At 38.6% G+C, this 14,645-nt stretch overlaps 1 protein-coding gene across 7 annotated transcripts in view; it reads left to right on the top strand.

Annotated features, from left to right (window-relative positions):
• The window catches only part of LOC311628225 (disks large homolog 2), a gene marked incomplete at its 3' end in the record, with an annotated part of 1,110,130 nt that overhangs the window by 388,700 nt on the left and 706,785 nt on the right, over positions 1–14,645 (top strand). The window lies entirely within an intron of this gene.

The raw sequence follows: 14,645 nt of genomic DNA on the forward strand, positions 1-14,645 counted from the left end.
GATTTTAATGTTAACATAATGGTGGTATCATTTCTATTTAAAGACAGATCCATTTTATTGTCAATGTTGTACTTGTGTGGGTTTCTTCATTCTCAATTAAAGAACTTGGCATTAAGAAAAAAAAATGTAAATAGCCCTTTACTTTTCTGTAACTTAATTGTACATGTTAACTGCCAAAGTTATTAGGAATCAGATGTAATTGCTTTAGATTTCTTTTGAAAAGAGGCCAGCTCCTTTCTGGACCAGTAGAGGGATATAGCAGAGATCAGCAATGTCACAAAGAATAAACTGTCAACCAAATGCTAATTAAGTGGACCAACCATAATTGTTGACACAGCCCTAAATTATAAGAGAACATACTTTAGTCCTAACCAGTTTTGCTCAGTGGTTAGAGCGTTGGCCCACAGACTGAGGGGCATGTATTCCAGTTGCAGGCTTAATCCCCTTGAAGGAGGCAACCAATTGATGTGTGTCTCTCACATCGATGTTTCTTTCTCTCTGCCTCCTCTCCCCCTCCCTTCAACTCTCTCTAAAAACCAATGGAAAACTAAAGAGGGAGAGGGAGAGGGAGAGGGAGAGGGAGAGGGAGAGGGAGAGGGAGAGGGAGAGGGAGAGGGAGAGGGAGAGGGAGAGGGAGAGGGAGAGGGAGAGAAACAGAGCACACAAATTTTAGTCAGCCTAATTTAAATCAAAAGCCATTGTTTTCTCACTTATTGGGGAACTGTTTGTAATGCAGATGCTTAACAGCATAATTTAATTTCCAGACACAGTGTAGTTTTCAAAAGACCTTTTCTTGGACCAAGACACCTAAGGAGTATTAGTCCTTTTCATTTATCCTTGTAGAATTCTTTGTAAAGCAACAAGGACTTTGTGTGTGAACAGTCAAAAGGCAGTGGGCAGGAAAAGCCAGGAGGATGTCTGAGAAGTGGGCAGAAATGCAAGGTGTACGTGCCAATGATTTTCAGGTGTGTGTGCAAAACTTCCATTCAGCCTCTCACCTGGGCTATACTGTGCCTCACCAAGATGCTCTATAATTGGGACCTCCTGTTGGACTCTCCTTTCTGGAAGGATTTGTCTTACTGCCATTAATTCACTTTCTTTTCTGTCCTGGAGGAGATTGATTTCTATCTTGAATGGTCTGGTGCTTTCTGGAGCTAAAAAGAGGCCTGCCTGCCATGGCACTAGCCATATTGACTAGCCATTTCTCCAGATGGAATGAGATGCTGTTTCTGATGTGCCTAGTTGAAAAAGGCAAGATCAGATGCAGTAAGTTCCCCCATTGCTCTTCAGACTGGCCTCACATCACCTGCATCAAGAAGGCAAGCAGTGCCATTATTTTCAATGGAACATTGTAAAAATAAGGAAGGAGAAATTTCAGATAATTGATGTCATACTTTTCTTTACTAGCAGATGACTATTTAGGAAATAGCCTACAAAGTGATGTGCATTCTTCTTGCACAAATTTCACCAGAAGAACATATTCCAAGAATGAAATAAATGACCTTCCTGCAGAAAAGAAAATGTTTTATTGTTTATTGCATGCTAATAAGTTTGCATGAGGTGAATTCTCCCAAATGTATCTTCAGTGTCAGTATCTGGGCTCCAAGCAGGGTGTCCAAGCAAGTTTGAACTGTACAGTCCTATGACATCAAGACCCAAATTCCAAATATTTGCATATCTGTTGGCTTATGAGTGAGAGCTAGAGTAAAGATCTGATCTGCTTGAAAGGTCTCGCAGCCGAGTGAACAATAGCACATTTTATTTAGCCCAGCAGGCCTAAATGAATATTCACTGTCAGGTGGTGAAGAACTGGACCCACAGCAGCTGATAAGTCATTTCTGCTTGGACTTCTCACAGGTTTTATATAATTAGAATTTGCATTATTTTCCCAAAGCCTCCACAGTTTGACTCGGAGTTTTAACTTCCAAAGTATGCACATGGCCCTAGCTGGATGGCTCAGTGCATAAAGCATTGGCCTGTGTACTGAAGGGTCCTGGGTTTGATTTCAGTCAATGACACATGCCAGGGTTTCAGGCTTCTCCCAGGCCGGGTCCTGGTCGGGGCTCATGTAGGAGGCAACAGATCAATGTGTTTTTCTCACATCGATATTTCAAAATATCCTTAGGGTGAGGATTAAAAAAATAATAATAGCAAAGTACTTACATGAATAAAGGAAAGTAGAAGACTCATCACTTTGATTCTCTTTTCTTTCTTTCTTATTTTAGTTATTTATTTACTTTTTGAGAAGCAACATGGTAGAGTAGAAAACATCATAGTTGGAATCACACTGACCTGGACTTGAATCATGAATTTGCACTTAATGGCTGCATGACCTTGAGCAGTTACTTAACTTCTCTAAACCTCAGTTGTTGTTTTTTTCCATCTAGAAATGGGAATAATAACATTTGCCTTTCAGAGCTGTTGAAAGAATTAGGTCTAGTCTATGTATTTCTTGGCATATTCATGGCTGATAACCATTAAACAGTAACAACAGCAGCTATGATTAAAGCTGTTCTTTAGCCAAAAAAAATGGATTTACAAAAACCCAAGCCTCTTTCTTATGGCTGCAAGAAACTGCAGATGCTCCTGGACTTGCAAGAGGAAATATAATTAAGACAGAAGCTTTATTTTTATTTCAGCCATTCAAGTTGAGGAAGATATTTCTTTCAGATCTCTCTAAATCCTGATTAAGCCTTTCCTTAGGATCATAAATAGAAACAGAAAAGAGGAATGCAAATTATTTTGCTAACACCAAACTTAAATCCTTAAATTCTAGGTTCACTAAAACTTTCTCATCTTTTACCCTTTTTTTTTATGGCAAAGGGAATGACGAGACATCATGTGTTCATCTTATGGAGGAAAAATGCTGTGGGAGAAAATAGGATGGAATAGTAGAATGATTTTGGACAGAACCCTGAGGTTTGAATTCTGATTCCAACAATAGCACTTATCAGCTGTCATTATTTTACAACCATGATCTTCAGTTTTTCTCCTGGCTGCCTACCATGTGGGGCTATTTCAAGGAATAAGAGAAATCAAGGATATAATAGTATTTTCAAAAACCAAAACCTAACATAAAAATGAGATTTTATAGTTAGAATATTTTTATTAAATTTATTGGGGTGACATTGGTTAATAAGATTATATAAGTTTTAACTGTAAGTTCTATGACACATGATTTGTATATTGCATTGTGTGTCCACCACCCGAAGTCTATAAAGAGGGTCATACATATGGTGACAGAGATGATGAGTACAGTTTTCATGTTCCAGCTCCAGTGTTGTATGAATCTCGATTTTGTTCCTGGTTTCACTTCTTACTGATGCTCTGACCATGTATCTGAAATTGGTGCCTCAGTGTTTACCATGTAGGGTTATCAGAGTCAAATGAAATACTTATGCTCAGGACAAATTGTAAGTACTCAACAAATAGTAAATATGTTGTCAGTGATGATGTTATTGAGAACACAGCCAAGGGGAAGAATGCCCTGATCAGAAATAGGAGTTAGAGAGGTAAGTTTAGTACTAATATAGAATTCTGACATTCAATAGAAATCAATTAACCTTTACTGAGTGTCCATATATAGGCACTACATGATTTTTTTATGTCAGCCTCTGCAATTTATAACTGGAATGAGGGAAGTGATAATGATGATAAAAAATTATAGGTAAAGCTTGTTGTGCATTATTAAGTGCCAGGCATTGTACTAAGTAAAGAAATGAACTCATGTTATTCTCACATCAATTCTATGAGGCAGGGACTATTATCATCGTTATCTATAGAAGAGAAACTGGAGACTTGGAGAGGCAAAGTAAAGTCAGATGTCTAACCTTATGCTTCATCTATTTTGACTGGGAGAAAATCTATCTATATAAAACCCTAATATGCAAATTGACCAAATGGTGGAACAACCTGCAGAACAACCAGTCAACCGGGGACAGGGCCAGTGAGTGAGTAGCACCAGGCCACCAGTCAAGGTGGATGCCACCAGTGCTCCCTCCCCTTCTTCCCACCCCCTCTCCCCATAGCCCCGCTGGTTACTTTACAGAAGGGAGTGACAAAGACCGGAAGTACACCCCCTCACACAGCCTTCCACTCATGACTCCTCCCAAGCCCTCGTCCACCCCACCCCTTGCTCATCGGCAGCCAATCACCCCCCACCCCAACCTCCCGCAGCCCCTCTCTTTGGCTGGTCCCATCCCTAATAAGCCCCCCCCCCCTCATTCCAGACCTTGATTGTAAGAGGGCACAGGCCAGGTTGAGGGACCCCTCTATGCATGATTTCATGCACCAGGCCTCTAGTAAGTACATAAAGGTTGTACAAGGCTTTAGCACATTATGCAAAAATTAAAAAAAATATCCCTAACAAGGGAGAAATATTCCTAACAAGAGAGACTTCAAGTATGTATGCAGCAATTAAAATGTTCTGAGCTCTCAGGTGAGCACAGTAAAGAGCTATTTAGGGAGGGGAGAAGGTGCTTGTCTTAGCCTATGAATAAGTGGTGGAGGTGGAATGGCTTTAACAGTCTGACTTCAGAGGCCCTGCTTCTCACTACTATGTCATGCTGCCTCTCTATTTGGCAAGCACTTATTGAAAGAATGTAAAATTTAGAAAACAAGTCAGAAAATTCATCATGCCATACTTCTTAACCACCCTGCTATGTGTTAAAAATAATAATAAACCTAAATATTTATTAGAATAACATATTATATCTAAATTTCTCTAGTTATATTTGGTAGGCACTGTGATTAAACCTCAAGATGTTGACAGGGCATCACTCATCAGCTATGCCTGTCTTTCAGCAACCACTGAATGTGGTTTCATAGACTCTGTAGTCCACTCCCTTAATTTTACAAATGTGGTCACTAAAACTTAGCAAGTTAAAGAAAATTCTACAAGGTGAAAGCTAGTGCATGGTAAAGCTGGAACTAGAGCATGTTTCCTAAAACCAAGTCTCATATTTTACAACTTTAATTCAACATGTGTTTATTGAACAATAAGAATTATATGATGAGGCAAGGAGAGTGTTAGTTTACAAATAAAAGATGATTTTTGTTCTTAGAAGTATATTATCTAGAAGGAGAGACAAACATGCCCACATATAATTATAAAACTCGCCACAACGGAACATGTACAGTAGCAGGGACATTCCTCCCTGTATGTCTCCCTGTATGTCACTCAGCACACTTGTTTATTCAAGGAATTCTGCCCTGCCAAATTGCTACCCTGAATACAGTCCACTACTTTACCACAAGTATAGTTCCTGGTACAGAACAGTCGATAAATCCTTATTGAATGAAAGGAAAAGCACGAAAGCAAAATTATGTAAATTAAAGAGGAGGCAATGATTAATTAAAAGTAAATTTAAAATGCACTGGCCAAAACAAAGCCAATTAGGTAAAATTTTACTAAAATGTCAAGTCTCCAAGGAGAGGAGATCATTGAGCTGCCATGTCTATTAATCCATACCCTTGCCTTTAGGCCAATCCACACACAGATTAATTACCTCTGACAAGTCAGAATCTGGTTTATTTTTAACTCAGGAGGTTTTTTGATCTTTTGATAACTTTAGAAAATATCTATTACAAATCATTCATCAGTGGATAGAGCGTCGGTCTGTGGACTGAAAGGTCCCAGGTTCGATTCTGGTCAAAGGCATGTATATTGGTTGCAGGAACATCCCCTGTGGGGGGGTTGCAGGAGGCAGCTGGTTGATGTTTCTCTCTCATTGATGTTTCTAGCTCTCTATCCCTCTCTCTTCCTCTCTGCAAAAAATTAATAAAATATATTTTTTTAAAAATCACTCATCAGAAAAATAAGAGCATGTAGAACTTAGACCAAAGAGAGACTGATTCTAGATCATGGTTCTCTCTCAAATTCTGGGTGTGACAAGAAAAAGCAAGCCAGGCAGACTGCCTTAAGGGGACCTCAACGGTGTGTGCCAGACTGTCCCATAGTCAGAAGAAGGTCCATTTATATTTGTTCCAGTTTAATTCTATGCATAGCATTGTTCACTCCATCTCAGTGTTTTATCTTGAGACCAGAGGCCCGGTGCACAGATTTGTGCACATATTGTGTCTCTCAGCCTGGCCTGCGGCTCTCTCACAATCCAGGACCCCTCAGGGTATGCCAGACTCCTGGTTTTGGCTCAATGGCCTGTGGGGATCGGGCCAAAACCAGCCGTCCAACATCCCCTGAGGGATGTAGTAGTGCCCGAAATGGTAGGCAGCCTTGAAGGAGCCCAAGCCTGGGCCAGGTGCCACTCCAGTCCCGCTCATCCCATCCCTGCTGTACCTGCTGCAACTGCTGCTTGGTAACACTGCCACAGAGGCAGGAGAGGCAATCGCTGCCACAGCTGTGCTCGCCAGCCCTTAGTCAGTCAGCTGAGCGGCTCTCCTGTGGTTGGAGTGCATTGACACCAGGGGGCAGCTCCTGCATTGAGCATCTGCCCCTTGGTGATCAATGTGTGTCATAGCAACAGGCCAACCAGTCTTTTGGTTGTTTGGTCATTGGGTCCCTTAGGCTTTTATAGATATAGATATTTCTTTACTTATTTTGTGACTTTTCCTTCCTCCTTTCCTTTGTTTTTTGTTATTCTTTTTTTTTGTCTTTTCCTCCCTTCCTCCCTCACTTCCCCCCTCCTTTCTTTCCTTTCCTTTCTTTCCTTCCTTCCTTCTTTTTTTCTTTTATTCCTTTCTTCTTTCTCCCTCCTTGTACTCCTTCTCTCTTTTATTCAGTTATAAGTCAATACCATAGTGTTATTTTGGCACATTTTATTATTCATGCATTTTCTCTCACATTAAACTCGGAGCAGGAAATGGCATGTGTAGGACCCCATACCTTCCCACACTACCTTGGCTGCTCCTGGCAATAAGGGAAGAATCAGTTGAGCATCCAGCCCTGGAAGAGTTGGAAACAACACATGCAGGATGTTACACACATTAGGTTCCTAAGAATCTGACCAAGAGTCAACAGCCCCCACCATTTAAATCAATGTACTTTCAATATTTAAATTAATTTTCCAGCCAATGAAAACTTGGACAAGAGCATATTGCTACATGCACTAAGCTCAGTGTTCAGTGCTAAAGAAATTAAAAGTCAAAAGTATAAAAAATAACTATAACCATAAAAATATGTTAATGGATTCACAATACAAAATATGTAATTTGTGACATTAATGAAGTGTGGGAGAAAGTAGAAGTGTAAAGTTTATAATTGAAATTGCACTGTTATCAGCTCTTCAGTTTAAAGTAGATTACTATAGGAATAAGGTGTTTTGTTTGAGTTCTATGGTAATCAGAGAGAAAATACCTATGGAAGATAACCAAAATAAAATGAGAAAGGTATCAAATCACTCCAGTACAAAAATTTAAATAGCCAAAACCAGTTTAGCTCAGTGGAGGGAGTGTCTGTCTGCTGACTGAAAGGTCCCGGATTGGATTCCGGTCAAATGCATGTACCTTGGTTGCAGGCACATCCCCCGTACGGGATGTGCAAGAGGCAGCTGATAGATGACTCTCTCTCATCAATTTTTATAACTCTTATCCCTCTCTCTTCTTCAACAAATCAACAAACGACAAGTGTTGGCGAAGTTGCGGAGAAAAAGGAACCCTCGTGCACTGCTGGTGGGAATGCAGACTGGTGCAACCACTGTGGAGAACAGTGTGGAGTTTCCTCAAAAAACTGAAAATGGAACTCCCATTTGACCCAATAATCATCAAATATTCTTTATCTATGAGATTCAAAGGTACTTCAACATAAAAAAATAATAAGATATACCACATTAACAGAAAAGGACAAAAATCACATGATCATCTTAAGAGATGAAGAAAATCATTGACAAATTTTAATATTTCATGATATAAATACTCAACAAACTAGAAATAGAAGGGAATTACCTCAACATAATAAAGGCCACATATGAAAAGCCCATAGCTAACATCAGACTCAATGATGAAAAACTGAAATTTTTTTCTCTAATATAAGGGTTCCCATTGTCACCAGTGTTATTCAATGTTGTGCTGGAAGTCCTGACCAGAGCAATTAGGCAAATTGTGTCATGACCAATTTTTATATTACCCTTTTATTAGCAGAGATAGCACCGAGGTGGAAACAGCCTAAATATCCATTGATGTATGGATAAAGAAAATGTGGTATATAGAAACAATGGAGTATTATTCAGTCATAAAAAGGAAGAAATCCTGTCATATGCTATAACATGAATGAACTTTGGGGACATAATGCTAAATGAAATAAGCCAGTCACAAAAAGACAAACACTGAATGATTTGATTTATATTGTATGAGGTATCTAAGGTAGTGAATTCATAGAATCAGGAAGTAGAATGGAGGTTGCTGGGGCCTGAGAGTAGGGGAATTGAGGACTTGCTGTTCAAAATGAATATAATTTCAGTGGTTGAGCATCTACCTATGAACCAGGAGGTCACTGTTTGATTCCTGATCAGGGCACATGCTCTGGTTGTGGGCTAGATCCCCATTGGGGAGTATGCAGGAGAGAACCAATGATTCTCTCTCATCATAGATGTTTCTATTTCTCTCTCCCTCTCACTTCCTCTATGAAATTAATAATATATATATTTGGAAAAAAGCATTTAAAAAATAAATAAAAGCAATAGAATTTCATTAGTTCATGATCAAAATGTTTTGGAGATTTGCTATGCAACACTCTGTGTGTGGTTAACTGCATACTTACACTTGTTAAGAGGGTAGATCTGCGTTATGTATTTTAACCATATTTAAAAATATTTAAAAATATGTAATTAAGGTACTGTTATAAATACTAATGCTGTTTAATTTTTTAAACTTTTTAACTTGATTAATGGGGAGGAAGAGGAGGTGTCATCTTCCCCTTCTGCTCTCTATATACTCTTTCTGGATCCTGAACTCATTGTGCCTCTGGAGTATATCACTTTAAGAGGGTCAAGACTCTGGTGATTGGAGTTTGGGATCTCTCCCTGCTTTCCCACTGAATGGCTTTTTCCCCCCACTCCCCCTTTTTCACTATCTATATAAAGGAAGAACCACTTGAAAACACTTGAGAGAAAATCACAGCTGTCAGGAAGTATAGCTTTTATGAATGAATATCTTACTAAAATAAACAAAAGCCATTTCAATTTCTTAGTATTATAAGACCACTATCAAATTTCTTCCCCCAAATGAGTTAATGCATTCCACTACACCACTCAGCCACACAGAATGTTTCACTTAAATGATGACCTTCAGAGCACATGGCTAGTTTGTGTTTAAATTCACAGTGCTTATTTGTTCATTTTACACTGAGAGGAAGAACACAGACTTGAATACCAATGTTGGTATAATCACTGAAAGAAAATTTTTATCTTCTTTCTTACTTGATTTGTTTTAATAAATACTGTACACTTTCTTTGCACTTGGTTCAGAGGGTGCAGATACAAAAAGAGCCTTCTCCCTTCCCTAATGGCATTTACCTATATTCTGTGTGAGAAGAATGGCCCAGAGTGAGTAAAAGTGTAATTTTCAGTTTAAATACAGACATGTAAGTATTGAAATAGAAAGGCACAGGTGTGTCTAGCCAGTGAGGCTCAGTGGATTGAGCATCATTCCATGCACCAAGAGGTCACTGGTTCTATTCCTGGTCAGAACACTGGTTTGATTACTGGTCAGGACACATGCCTGGGTTTTATGTTCAATCCCCAGCAGAGGGCCTGCGGGAGGCAGCCCATCAACATTGATATTTCTATTTCTCTCTCCTCCCTCCCTCTCTCTCTAACAAAAAGCAATGAAGGTATATTAAGAACAAGAAAAGAAAAAAGAAAAGCACAGGCACTAAGTGAGTGTTTCATGGGAGGATGACCTGGTCTGTTCTGGGAGAAGGGTGGGGCACAGTGTCCAGGGAATGGTTTCTTGGAAAGGTGACATTTGAGCTGAGCTTTGAAGGAGAGGGAGGACTCCAGAATTTCTGAATAGAAGTCTTTGGGATGACAAGCTGGTGTGAAGGAAGGTCTGGGAGACTTGTTTTGGAGCTGTGTTGCAGAGTAGGCCGACCCTTCTTGAGTGTATTGAATGATACCTTGGGATGGCTTTCAGGAGGTGTTTCTTGAAGCACCTTATAGAAGGGTGAGTAAGAATGACTTATGTGAAGGTGTGGGTAAGGGAAGAGAGCATGTGTAATGGCCACAGGATAGTCAAGGCCTGTGTGGTTGGAAGGTGGATGGGGCAAAGGGGTGAGGCATGGATGAAACTGGAGAAAGCACAGAGGCCAAGCCACACAGGCCATAGTCAAGGACCAGGCAGGCCAGTTTGAAGATGTAGTGAATGGGGATAAAGATCCTTAGAGATTTTATTGACCTGTGTTATGCAGAGTGGGACCTGACTGCCTTCACATTTCGGAAGAAGCCACTCTGGCCACTGTGTGAGAGTAAGAATTGGAGTAAGGATGGAGGTCAGAGACCAGCTCAGAAGCTGTTTTACCACCTCTGTGGAGACGTGATGGTAGCTTTGACCAGGGCGGTTGTCATAGTGGTGGATTGAGAGAAATCGACCACTGTGAAAGGTATTTACACACACAAGCTTACAAACACTGTGGAGTGTAACTGAATATGCCAGGGGCATCTGGAAAGCTTCCAGGGAGTGACATTACTCTAATCTTGAAGGACAAGGACAAATTTCTTGTAGCAGTGAGCTCATTATTTAGATTCAATAGCTACAATTTGTAAATTATAAATGATTATTACCTTTTATTAGTGTTCTTTTCAGAATCTCTAAGAAATGTCACATGACTTAAGTCCTTATTTCCTCCAACAGTGTTACTGTGTTAGATTATAATACATCTGCATTTCCTGATACCCATTTTACAATTCAGCCTTACATTAATTCAGATTAATCCCCTCTCCAAAACACCCACCAAAATCCAAGCATATTGGTGAAAATTTGGAACATTTAAAAACTATTTTTGTTTACTTCCTATTAAATTCTATGTCCAGGTGAAATCTCTATTGCTCACTGTTAATTCCTTCTTGCTTTGCCTCCTAAGATGTATGATTAAATTGGTTTAAGTATTTTCAAAATAAATTTAGAGCCTGAAATACTTTAAATATTCTTGGCGCTCTCTTATTTTGAAAGGTAAATGTGATTACATCTGGAGATTGCCTAGGCTGGAGGCTATTAGATGTACAAGAATATTAATTTGTTAGCATTTATAACATCTCTAGAATTTGCAGCCCCAGGAAGAGACTATATACAATTTTGAAATCAAGATAAATTGTATCTAATACTTTATATCATTTTGTGATTAACTAACACATCACTTACGAATGCTAAAGGGTTTCTCCTACCCAGTCATCCTTTAGCAAGCACCATTTAGCTCTTCCTTCATAATTAATAATTTCATTTCCCATATGCAGAGAGAGCCTGAGGAAAATTTTATCTGGCAAGAATATCTGCATAGTGTTTTAGTGTGGTACAATTTATTTAGTAAGTCATCGTTGCTATTTAATTTTAAACAAATCAAGCCAGGATATTCATTTAAGCCTCTGCTTTAAAGCTAGTGGTGGCTCTATGGAGACAGGTCAAAGAGAGGTCAAGAACATACATCTCATCTAGGCATTGCTCTGTGCACCATCTGCCCATGTTAAATCATAATGATAAGTGGGATGCGTACTCGGGCACCACTAATTCTTGTTTGGCCAGAATTTCATGTCATCTCATGGTCATTACAATTGTCCAATTACAGTTGATCAAATTGAATTATCTTTAATTAGTAGGTCTGTCTCATAGTACAGTGGGCTAGTTGGACACATTTATCTGTTTAAGTGGTCTGTCTTCAGACCAAACATTATGTTTGAAAAGGAAAAAAAAAAATAGACAGGAAGAGGAAGACAGGAGGCTGGAATTACGTTATATGTATTAAAGTAAAGAATAATTTCAATATAGTATTATAATGAGTTTAATGGAAGTTTGATATGGTCTTTAAGATCCTTCAAGGCAAGTAATATTAATTACACAACATATTTATCAATATAGGAATGACATATTGGGGTTATTAAAATAGGAATTCTGTTGTCCTTGTGTTGAGAAGAAATAGCTCATTAAAAATGACCCATTCAACCCTGGCTGATGCCTCAGTTGGTTGGAGCATTGCCCCGTATATCAAAAGATTGTGGGTTTGATTTCCAGTCAGGGCACATGCCTAGGTTGCAGGTTTGATCCCAAGTTGGGGCGCATATATGGCAGGAAACCAATCAGCATTCTTCCCTTATATCAATGTTTATCTCTCTCCCTCTCCCTCTCTCTCTAAAAAAATGGGTTTCCCGCACTGAGTATCACATAATGAACTATTTCCTCCAATTTTACCACTTTCAAGATTGATCTTGATTTCTTTCAGGAAGAAAGACCATTAATACCACATATTTCTTCCCAATAGTTAAAGTATTAAAGTAATCTCCTCCTTCTCCTCCTCCTTCATCTTCTTCTCCTTCTTATTCTTCTTCTTCTGCTGCTGCTGCTGCTTATTTCTTTTTCTGTCAAAGTTCTTTAACACTTCAAAACCAGCACTGAAGCTAACCTTAATGGAAGAGCTTATGATTCTATAGCACTGCTGAATTAAATATTGTCTCAAAAATGTTAATCAATGCTTCATTCCTCTATTCTTTCTTCTATTTATACATCCACCAAACCCTCCATATGTCCATCCAAGAAATGTATTTATAAGCTTGCTATGTGCTGAGCAGTCAGTGCACTAGGTGTTTTGAAAAAAAAAAAAAAAGATCAGTAATGGACCAGGGCCTGCCTTTTGAACTTAGTATGATTATTTAGCAAGGATTTTTTGGATGCCTACTGTGCCAGGCAATGTCAACCTCCTGTAGAAAAATTGGAAAAGTATACTTTTTGTGGAAATACATGGAAAGAGAAGATCATGCTTAATTTATTCAGGGTTTTTATATACATTAATAATTTATCTAGTGAATCCCAGCATTGAAATGTAGAATATGATATAACCCTAGCCTTTGAAACAATAAGCTTGCCAGCTTAGTCAGAAATGAGGTCTACACTACCCCAGCCGCTGGACATTCCACTGAGAAGTTAGATCTAATATTGGGTCGGCAACTAAGTAATTGCGGATTTTTAAAAGAAAATCAAAGACAATTTTTTCATGGAACTAAATAACTTTATTCTGTAATGTATTGCCCATTTTGATCAATGACCTTTTGCCATCTTTCAGGCAGCATCATAATCCCACGTTCAAAAAACTTCTGGTTTTTATTAGCAAAAAACTGAATCAGGTACGATTTGACATCATCATCATTATTGAAATTTTTACCATTCAAGGAGTTTTGTAAAGATCGAAACAAAAAGTAATCAGATGGTGCAAGGTCAGGACTATATGGTGGATGTGGCAAAACATCCCAACCAAGCTCCATTAATTTTTGCCGAGTGACCAAAGATGTGTGTGGCCTTGCGTTGTCATGATGGAATACAACACCTTTTCGATTTGTCAATTCGGGCCGCTTTTCTTCAACTGCATTGTTTAATTTCATTAGTTGTTCAATGTAGACATCAGAATTGATCGTTCGGTTGGGTGGTAAGAGTTCAAAGTAGACAATTCCTTTGTAATCCCACCAAACTGATAACAAAACCTTCTTTTGATGAATATCAGCTTTTGATGTTGTTTGAGTTGGTTCACCTGGCCTGCTCCACGATCTTTTCCGCTTGATATTGTTGTAAACAACCCATTTTTCATCGCCAGTTATCAGTCATTTTAAAAATGGATCATTTTCATTACGTTTCTTTAGCAAATCGCAGCTGCTAATGCGTTGCGTTAACTGTGATTCTTTCAGTTCGTGAGGAACCCATGTATCGAGTTTTTGAACATAGCCAAGTTGTTTTAAGTGATTTTCAATGCATGTATGTGATACATGAAGCTTCTCTGCAATCTCACGTGTTGTACTGTGACAGTCCGAATTGATTATTGCTTTGATTAGGGCGTCATCAACTTCAACTGGACTACCAGAGCGTTTTTCATCTTTGAGTGAAAAATCACCAGAACGAAATTTGGCAAATCAATTTTGACACTGCCATTCTTTTAAGGCTTCGGCACCATAAACAGCACATAACTTTTTATGAGCTTGCGATGCGTTTTTCCCTTTGAGGAAATAAAAAAGCAAAATATGACGAAAATGTTCCTTTTGATTTTCCATTTTTCAACGAACGCCAAACGAAAACTACAAAACAGATCAAAAAACTTTTTTTACTGATTAACAGCTGAATAGCCAACTATCAAATAACAAAATGTGTTTTACATTTGTACTACGTCTGCAAACCTAAAAATTCAACTGAAGCCATATATGTGTGAAACCCGCAATTACTTAGCTGCCGACCCAATAGTATCTGATGGTTTGTAAGATAAAATTATTATAGCATCATTTTTGGTGCTGCATAGATGGCAGCTTGCTTCTCAATTAAACCAAAATTATGTCCTTAGGATATGTAATAAGCATGTATGTTACAAAATTTCTGTTACAGATGGAGAAAGTTTCAAAAAGAATACAAACTCTAAGCACCTTTTCCTTTACTGAAAATACTATGGGTGGTTTCTGTGAATCATACTAAAATTTTAAAACAGTCATGTCCTCTCTGGAAGGCAATTT

This window comes from Pipistrellus hanaki (assembly GCF_964339955.1).
Source record: "Pipistrellus hanaki genome assembly, chromosome: 9".
NCBI classification, from domain to species: domain Eukaryota; kingdom Metazoa; phylum Chordata; class Mammalia; order Chiroptera; family Vespertilionidae; genus Pipistrellus; species Pipistrellus hanaki.